The following is a 10,894-nucleotide window of genomic DNA, read 5'->3' on the forward strand; positions in this document are numbered from 1 at the left end:
TCTCCATTGGCCGACACTTGGGCCTTGGGTCTCCACTCTGCACTTCCCACTTCATTCGATATGGTATATATATATATATATATATATATATATATATATATATATATATATATACACACACACACACACACACACACACATACATATTATACACACACACATATATACACCTATACACATACATCTTTTTTTTTTTTTGCATGATGCCTTATACCTGGTCCCTTTGGCACCTCGTGATCGTACTGGCCGGTGTGCTTCTTCCATGTGGGCTTTTTTGCTTCTGAGCTAGATGGCCACTTGTTCACCTTCAAGCATTTAAGACCCCAGACACTATCTCTTTTGATAGCCGGGCACCATCAGCTTTCTTCACCACATTTGCTTATGCACCCATTTGTCTTCAGCGATCCTATCATGGAGGTGTGCAGTCAATGGTATGATTTTTTTGTTCTTTGATGCCTGATAACTGATCCCTTCGGGACCACTTGATCACACAGGCTGGTGTGTTCTTCCATGTGGACTTTGTTGCTTCTGAGCTAGATGGCCACTTGTTTATCTTCAAGCCTTTAAGACCCCAGTCACTATCTCTTTCGATAGCCGGGCACCATCAGCTTTCTTCACCATATTTACTTGTTCACCCACTTTGGCTTCAGCCGTTGCGTCGGGAGAGTGAGCATCATAGAGTTCCAATTTAATAAAAGAAAGTATTCATGCATTGAGGGAGTGTTTGAGTAGAGGCCACAGATATTTTGTTTTAATTAAAATTTTCAACTTTGGTTAGTCCTTTTAAAGTATCTTAAATATATATGTTGCAAACTAATTGAATTTATTTATAGAATAATATCAGACTTATGACAATATAGATAATATTCCTTAGATTTGTTTTTCTAATCAACTTCACATAACACAAGCCCCTTGAATGTTCAACGTTAGTGTTTGAGTAGTTGATTTTGTCACATCTCCCCTACGAGATGAGTGAAATTATAGGAGATGTGTGTAAGTGGATACGTCTGTACCAGTATGACCAGCTGTGAGCTCACTTGGTGAGATACTCCCACAATTAGCCATCAGGATTCCAGAATGCACTTGAGATGCACAGCTCAGCTATCACTACCTGTGATGCTCTAGAACAGCGGTTCTCAACCTGTGGGCCACGACCGCTTTGGGGATCGAAAAACCCTTTCACAGGGGTCACCCGATTCATAAAAGTAGCAAAATTACAGTTATGAAGTAGCAATGAAAAATAACTTTGGAGGTCACTACAACACGAAGAACTGCTCTCGAGTTATTGAAGCTTCCGATTATTTAGACATGATATAGACCAGAAATACATTCATGAATGTGAAATATATACACATACAAGTGTTCTATAGAGTTGAAGGTTGAATCCATCTCTGCTGTCACAGCATCAAGCAAGGATATTGTCATATAGGTTGCATCTAAACCACTGACAACAAAGTGAACTCATGAAGGGGTGACTGTGGAGCTTCATTTCCTATTGACAGTATCCCTGGGTAAGACAGCACATGGGATGGAGAGAACACTGTGGCAGCTCCAGAGCCCTCACCTTCTGATTTATGTCCTCACAGGTGTGCATGCTCAGATGCAGTTAGTGCAGTCTGTCACCAACGTTAAAAACCTTGGAGATTGGTGACGGTGTCCTACAGGACCTCTGGAAACACTTTCACCAGCTACAGTATAAATAGGGTTTGACAAGCACCAGGAAAAGGCTTCTGTGGATGGGCTGGATCAACACCCACGCTGGGAAATCAGCCTATGTCCAGGGATTCACACAGGGCTATGCCTTCTCCTTGGATGCCTCAGTCAGCACAATGACTCTACAGATTGTCAGCCAGAAGTCTGAGACACACGCTGTGAAACCCACATCCCGAGAGCGGCAGGAAACCTGGGGGAATGGCAGCTGTGCTCACTATGGCAGGGACTCTGAATATTTCTCTGAATCCTTTATTTACTAGGTATGCCCTTCGAGATGAAATACAAAGAAAATTACTTCCTGAAATTAGCATAACTTTCCTGTGAAATGAGGAGGAGGATAAACAATACCTTGGTATGCAGCCTTTGTTCAGCTCTCTGTGTAAATACTGCCATTGCAGCACTAGGAACAATGCAGACTCTATGAAGGGTTGATTCAACATCTCCAGAGACAATGACAAGAACACAGTTTATCTGTAAATGGAAGGTTAGAAAATGGAAGACAAGACCCTCTGTTACTCTGTGAGAACATGAGAGGAAGTCAGTGTGATCCCAGACACCAACTCCCTGCTCGGAGAGAGCTGGGCAGCAGGGGACGCTCAGGACCCACACATCACAGGACACACTCAGGGACAGGTGCACAGGGACAGTTTCAGGGCTGGTTTCCTGTTGTGGTCTGGGGATGCTTCTCCATCTCACGTTTCCCCCAAGGGTTTTTTCTATTTTTATGACACAGGAATCCAATGTTAATGTACAAGAAATATGTAAAATCAGACCTATTGCATGTAGGATGTATAACAATGGAATTGAAATCTCAATTTAAAAAGTGGGAGGAAGGAGCAAATAAAAAAGACAATTTTTATTTATTAGGGTTATACCTTACTTATTGGTATGCTAAACTTGGCAGCAATTGCATTCTTCAAGTAAAGCTTGATAATAGTTGTATTGATTGGATTTCCTTGAAGGCATATAATCCTATCACAGACATTATTGTATTTCATGATGGGTTTAGCAAGATCCTTTCTGACAATGACTGCCATGCCGTTCTCTTGACTGTGCTTTTCCCAACATAGTAAATCCTATGTTTTTCTGTTCAAATTGGTCAATACCAGTCAGTCGATTTATGCTCACTAATGCCTAGGTTACCAATCAATATTCTTGCACCCCATTTAATTTTTGACCACTTCCAATTTCCCTGAATTCGTAGTATGCTCTTTACAAGTTCTGGTATTAGAAGGCTTTTGTAGCTGTTTCGCTTTACCTTACTTAAGTCATGCCCCATCAGCAAAGGAAGATCCTGACGGCTCCACTCCCAAATCACGTCATGATGGCCTACTCCCCTCCAAGAAATCGGCCTCTCTTCAGTCACATTTTGAGTGCCCTCGAACCTGAGGGGCCCATCCTCTGGCAGTAGCTTCAACAATTTCCTACTTCCTTGGCTTAAGCTTTTAATATTCGACAATACTTCAAAGTTATGCATAAGGTTTTAGCAGCATCTTCCTCTTAAGAGGGCAGAGGGGTCCTTCTGCATTGTCTGTTCTTAGTCTGGAAGCTTTGCTGAAATCTGCTCCCTTTGGGTGACCCTGCTGGCATTAGATATAACACTGATATATCTTCCAGCACCTCAACAAAAAGAGCCATGACAGTATCATGAACTAACAGACAGATGGTGAGAATATAACAGCATTTCTTTACTATATATCAAGCAAGTTCTGGATAATATTTTAAATGCAATAAATAAATAACAGCATAGTGCAACCAAATAGTGGAATATTTCAGTTCAACATTCTCTATTATGAACTTAACATTGAAATAGAAATCTATAAGGACATCAAGAATCAAATAAGTAAACAAATAAACAAGTCTAGCAAACTAAAATTAATAACCAATATATAGCATACTCCACCAAGAACCAAACATATTTGCTCCCATTAAGCTGGGGTTTATTTCAGAAATAAAGTTAAGCATGAAATTGGTGGAAATATAAACAGAACTATAAATAGACAGACAGATAGATAGATATAGATGACAGATACAAGATATCGACAGTATTGACAGAAAGTAGATGATAGCTAAATCGATAGTTGAGTAGATTTGTAAACCAATTAATAGATATTCAGCAGATATAGGAAAATATATATATGGATGAGAGAGAGAGAGAGAGAAAGAGAACCTTGTTCAACAGACTCCATTGTCATTGTGTATTCAGGTTCAGGGTTTGGGCTAAGTCCATGCAGATGGTGTTCAGACAACACTCTTGTCTATCCTGAGATAAATTGGAGACTAATTGCACAAACCACAACATGAGGTGTTCCATCAGGAGTAAGCTGCTGTACATGGATGCTATAAAACAATGACTCACTCGTCGAGATTATCTCAAGTAACTGGGTCCTCACAAAAGAAATATACCACTTATTTGATGCATGCATGGATGGCGATACAAGTAGGTCAGGGAAGCTATGTGAGACCAGATTGTAAGCACCACGAAGGGAAGCTTGGGATGTATGGCACAGGGTCTCAGGCCAAATAGGGACATGACCCTCATTCAAGACTCAGTGCATGGGGAGGAAGATACAGATTTTCTAGCCGAATTTGGGGGCCTTCCCTACCCCATTTTCCCCTGTGTCATGGTTTTTAGTCCTCATCCTGCTTCTGAGAACCAAGATTTAGATGTTTTAGCATAACTGTCAACCCCAGAGAACAGAGGGAGGAGAATGAAGCATGGAAGTAGGACATCTTCTCTGGGTCCTGGCTTGTGTCTTGGGATACCACAAGTGGACACACCACAATCCAAGGTGCTCTCTGCCCACCAGAGGAGACCTGAAGGGAAAGTGTTCTAATGTTATTTTCTCTTTACTTTTCCTTGTGAATTGCATGAAGGTATACTGAGGAGATTAGTGTTCATTCAACAATTCATACACTTTTGTTTCATTTCATTGTCTACAATACACACAAACTCCTGTTACAATTACCTTTTCTTGTCAAACATTCTGAATTTTCCCTGGATAAGTGATGCCCTTTTAAACTCAGAAGTTTGATTATTCTAAGGTAATTGTATCTCCCCAGGACTATTGCTCCCTTGTAGGCTTGCCGATTATTTGACTGGAAGTTTTTCCGAGGCTGTGAGTTTGGTCCCAAACCTGAAGGGATGCTGACAGCCATAGTCTTAGGACTTCCACAAGTCTACCCAACCAGGAAGCCTAGTCTTTGTATTTTTATTTTCTTGGTGTGTGTGTGTGCGTTGTTTCACTTATTATCCCACTCCTCCCAAGAACTTCTAATGCTATCTTTTCCAAACAAGTGGGTACTGATAGCAAGGCACCATCTATTGCTTCTGGTCTTAGAGTTCAGGATACTCATGTCCATGATTCATTACAGCATTGGACTAATAATGGTTTCCATGTGTCTTCAGTGATCATCACTCTGGAAAGGGAGAGACAATTAGCTACACTTCATGTGGTTTAAAGTCTCTAATCACTACCCTCAAAACCCAGATGTAGAACATTGTCTTTATGGGCTGTTATGTCAACGGTTCTTGGTGTTCCCTGAGCCCCAAGGCCTCCTTAGAGAGAGAAAAGTTAACCTACTGATTGTTTCCTTTCGTTCAGATCAGAGCAGATCAGAGAAATATTTAGGACAGATTATGAAACTGATGAAGATGAAATATTCTCCATGTTGTACTTTTAACTTCTCTTCTGAACTAGCTCCACTGTCAGAGAGATGGTGACAAGGGCCAGGTTGACCATGAGTATTCAGAGTGACACACTCATCTTTGGCTTTAATCTGCACAGATTTGTCTGACACTCTGAGTAAAGCTGACATTCCCTGAAATTTGTCTCCTCTCCTCAGGAAGCAGGAAGCACAGGGGAGACTGGGCACTGGGAGACACCTGAGAGGTCTATTCAGAAGGGGCCATTCAGGCTATCAGATTTTTCAAAGTCTTCACTAAGAATACAGGGTCACTTTTTATGCTGGACATCATTCCCCACAGACAGTAAGGAGGGACCATCTGTGAGGCCCCAGGCTCCTTGGGCTGCAGATTCACACTGGGTTTAAAACCACTCCTCCCCGGTGTAGATTGAGAGATGCATTGAGTGGAGAGCCACCGTTCAAAACTCTCCATGCGTGAGGTGCTAGTGCCAGTGTTCTCTCTCTCTCTGTCTCTCTCTGTATACATGTGTGTGTTGTGGGATGTTATTAGGATCCAGTTCTTCCCTCCCTGCGGTCCCAAGACCCGCACCTCCCCCTGCCTTGGGTTTCCAGGGTTGTGAGGCTGGAGGAGTCTGACATGGAGGGCAGGACAGAAATATGCAAAGTGGAAGACATCCATTTTAGACCCACAGGCTACCTCCACAGGGGAAGCTCCCTCATCACCCAGCTGGTGACCTTAGTGTGATTGCTTTCCATCCTCCTTGCAAGATGGGTTCTGCCACCCTACCTCTCCTCATTGCTCTTTTCCCAGGTCAGGATTGCCACAGGGTTCGAGATGAATAGAGGTGTGTGTGTGTGTGTGTGTGTGTGTGTGTGTGTGTGTGTGTGTGTGTGAAGAGGAAATCTCTGAATCCTATCTCCACACGTGTGTGTGCTCAGGTGCAGCTGGTGCAGTCTGAAGTGAAGAGACCTGGGGAGTCTTTGTGGATCTCCTGTAAGACATCTGGATGCAGCTTTACTGGAAGCTGGATCGGCTGGATTAGGCAGACACCTGCAAAGGGCTTGGAATGGATAGGAATTCTTGACCCTAGTGAGGCTGACACCAGGTCCAACCCATCCTTCCAAGGAAAAGTCACCATCTCCACAGACAACTCCATCAGCACCATGTCCCTGCAGTGAAGCAGCCTTAAGGACACAGACATGGCCATGTATTGCTGTGCAAGAAACACAGTGAGAGAAACTCCTTCCTGAAAGGGGCAGAAACCCTCAGCCCGATGCAGCTGCAGAGCAGGAGTCTCAGAGGCATCTGTCAATCCAGCACCAGAGGACACAATGTCTGCTGTGTCCTAGAGAGTGAGAACAAGAACACAGGCCACTGACACGACAGGGAAATATCTCCCCATGTGGGGGCAGTGATGCCTCTTACTGGATCGGGGTTCTCTGGAGTGGCTCACTCTGTGGCTTCTGAATAACCACACGGCTATAGAGCAGATGAGGTCAGGTTTCTTCACGATATTTTCAGAGTTCAGCCCTTGCTGCCGTTGAGGAATGAGCAGGTGCATTGCTGTAATAGGAAAGAAATTCCTAACCTCAAATTTCCTGGCCTCTTTTCTCACCAAGGCCATTCCAATTATTACTAGAACTTCTTCCTGACAAGTAACTGAGGTATCTTATTGTCAACATGGCTGATAAACACATGTGGGGTTAATTGAAGGGCGGAGGGATAAATGGTTCAGTGAGCCTCGCCTTTGTAGTTCTCAGGTCTCTTGCCTGTGATGACCGAACCAGCGTGCAGATGCCTTAGCAGTTCCCTGCTTCAGCTTGCAAGACTGACTTCCTGCAAGACATCCCCAAGGAGAAGCCACATGAACCTACCCCGATGCAGCCCTGGGTGCTGGAGCACCCGTGTGGAGAACCCTGTGTGCGCTGAGTTGCTTACACATTCACTGACTCAGCTTTTCTCCTACAGTTGGCATCATTGTGTCCGTTTTGTGAGATGGAGGTGGACTTTGTGGATTGGTTTTGGACATATGAGTTAATGTTGGTCTTGTGGGCTTGAGAAGCACTGGGTTGGGATGTTTTCTTGATGCACACTTACCCTTTATATAAAACTCTCTTATACATTAGTTTCTATAGATTTGTTTCTCTAAAGTACCCAAACTAACACAGTAGCGATGGTCATTTTTGCGTTCTAACTGAATTCAGTTGCCTGCATTCAACTTGATTCAAGAAACAGCTTTGTAGAAACTTTAAGGTGGAGTGGTGGCATTTGCAATTAGAAAACTACTAATGGATCCCAGACCTTATACCAGCCAGTTACACTCATGGGGAAATACTTCATATAGTTTCCTGGTTAAAAGTTATCTCCCCAGGAGGAGATTAGACCCTGCTGAGCCAGGATGGACTTGGTTCAGAAGTGTCTACATCCTTCCTCTCCCTCTTTCTCCTGAAGATACTGGTCCTACCTGAGGTCAGTGTCAGGGAAGGGTATTTTGGATTGATTAGATTCAGGTAGCACACAGGGAGAGGCCATGGTGTACAGAGACCTCTGACTATAAGTCACTGTATTAGTGACTTTGACCCTTCAAGGAAACAGTTCTCCCTAACTCCGACCTCTGTGAGCATTGAGGACACATCTGTTATTACTGTGCAGGTGGACACAGAGAGGGCAGTCAGTGTGGCCCTCACATAAACTATACTGCAGGACAGCTCTGGTACCGGACTGCACAGACCGTTCAGACCAGCAGGTGGCACTCAGGACAAACAACAAGCCCAGGATCCAGGAGCAGGTACAGAGCTGAAATAATGTGGGGCTTTCTGCAGTGTCTTGAGTTGGTTTTGTTCCCACAGCTCTCAAACAGGTTCAGTGGAAACTCTGTTTACAATCGTAGGGAGTGTACTAGTGTCTCCTTAATGGTAACAAAGAAACTCTCACTGTCATGTAGTTGATTACGATCCAAAGTGACCCGATGGGACAGGTTTAAACTACCCCTGTAAAAGGTATTTGCATATAAGTGTTTAGTCTTGCAAAATTCTCTCATGTGATCTGCAATTTTATTTTTTAGTTTCACCTTAGTTAGTTGAAAGTATATAAAATACGAGTGATTTATATAAACAAACCTGGAGTTCGCATGAAAGTACCAGCATGATAGCCAGTGAAATAGGCCCCATGGGGCAGAGATACAAAGAGGGGTGGTGATGTTGAAAGCTAAGTATCCCCAATAAAATTTTTTAAAATAGAAAGAAAGAAAGCTAAGTATTGGGCTTCTAACCACCAGGTCACTGGGTTGAAATCCAACATCCTCCCCTCAGGGACTGTACTATCGTCTCTTAAATTCCAACAAAGAGAATGTCCCTTAACAAAGGGCAGGAAGACAGTAAAAGCACTACAAGTTGGTGCCCTTTGAAAGTGAAAACTTGCCAGAAACGTAAAATGCAAACATTATCCACAAAATAAGTGATCGAAAAATGGTAAACTTATTCCCTGTCAGTGGTGGAAAATTTGTGGGCTGAGGGTGTAGGGGGTCAGGCAGCCCCACTAGGTCCCTGCTGCCATCAGAATCATTGTATGTTTATTCGCTGCACAGGGTGGTGTCTATTAACAATATTTCATCCTTCACTGCCTAAAAATTGAATGACTTTCTAAATCATTAGTATTATGAGGAAGGTAAAAACAATTTATTTTGGTTTTATGTTGACATTTACTTAGAGAACTGACTCTTTTTCATTAAGTGAACTTTTGCATAAATGCTATGTTTCTGAAAGCTACTGCAACTTGATATCACAATTACAAAGTCTTTAAGAATAGAAATATGTTTTGTTGAATATGGAACTAGAAGTTAAAATTCAAGGCCAGCTCTAAGGGAAGGCTTTATGACTGTTAAAAAAATTCATTTGATTAATGATAATCTTTTCAATTAATAGTTTAAAAGTATAAAACTAGGAAAGTTAGACCTTAATCCTATTAAGAAAAAAACATACAGTAAAGTGCTTAGATGTTAAAACAAAATACAAAGGCAAAATAGTCTAGAATAAAATAATGGACTTTATATTTGTGTTTGTTTGTATGTCTTTATGACTATGAGATTTCAGATAAAACCATAAAATCATGATGCATTAATGAAAAAAATAAGTTCAATAGCATTTGGACTTTTTGCAATTATAAATGTTATGAAAAGCTAGATATTTTAATAAACTATGTGTAACCTTGAAAAGAATGGGAATTCCAGAACATTTCATTGTGCTCATGAGGAACTTGTACATGGATCAAGAAGTAGGTGTGTGAACAGAACAAGGGTTTAAAATCAGGAAAGGTGTGTGGCAGTGTTGTAACCTCTTTTCATACTTGTCCAAGCTGTATGATGAACAAATAATCAGAAGAGCTGGCATATATGAAGAAGAATATGGCATCAGGACTGAAGAAAGGCTTATTAATAACATGTGATATGAAGATAATACATTCTTGCTTGCTCAAAGTGAGGACTTGAAACACTTGCTGATGATGATCAAGGATTGCAGAGATTATTATGTATTAGGATTCAATGTAAAGAAGACCAAATGATGAGGGCCATATTCCAATTATTCCAATTCTGCTGTTGTTTCTGATAACTGTTTATTTTGAACTGACTTTGGAAAGTCAGCATACTTCATGAAGACTACAGACACCCATCTTCCTCCCAGGTGCTCTCACAACAAGCAGCCAAGAAGAGCATTCACTCTCTTTCTCCTAATAGCTCAAGTCAAAGCAAAACAAAAAAAGTGTTACACGACTCAGTCTTTATAAGTGGCCTTGATTCTGCCTTGTCTGCTTGAGCCAACTGTAGTAAAGTTCAAAGTATTGGAATTTTCTTTTAAGTTCCAGGATCCTACTGCATTTAAACTCTGAAAATTGTCTTACTTTGTGGAACTTTGTGAATCCTTACAATTATTATTGTGCATTCCTAGATTGTTTCATTCCTTCAATAAACCCTTTAATTTTTAACTGAAGCTCCTGTTTGGCTTTGGAATGAAGAAGAGAAAAGTAAATAATATGTTCATTTCTTGACAATAGATGTCTACCAATCACTATCAAGTTCCTAAAAAGGAAGAAAACAAACAATAAATAACAATAAACTGACCATTTTTTAGCAAAATGTAGTAAACATCAAGGGATTCAAAAAGTTATCTTCAATAACTAATTTTTGTGGCAAGATTATATTTGTTTGAATATAATAGCGAAGGAGAATCTGACTACAGTGTAAGAACAATTATGAACATTGAGCATTCTGTTTGAGGCCATGCCCTAACCTGCTTAACTTTATGTAACAATGTAAATTCCACAGCTTGTACAAAGAACCTCCCCTTAGGACACGAGATGAGGCCACAGGATGTTAGAATACCCCATTTATTGCCTATAATTATTCTGAATTTTCTTTCCCAATCCCCTGTCTCTCTTGAGCCTTTCCTCACAGGAAAATATCACATTATACCAAATGACTATCCATTTTGACCAAAAGTGGCCAGGCAAACATGTCCAGTATAGATATTCCCAACC

This window comes from Tenrec ecaudatus, unplaced genomic scaffold (assembly GCF_050624435.1).
Source record: "Tenrec ecaudatus isolate mTenEca1 unplaced genomic scaffold, mTenEca1.hap1 Scaffold_602, whole genome shotgun sequence".
Taxonomy (NCBI): Eukaryota; Metazoa; Chordata; class Mammalia; order Afrosoricida; family Tenrecidae; genus Tenrec; species Tenrec ecaudatus.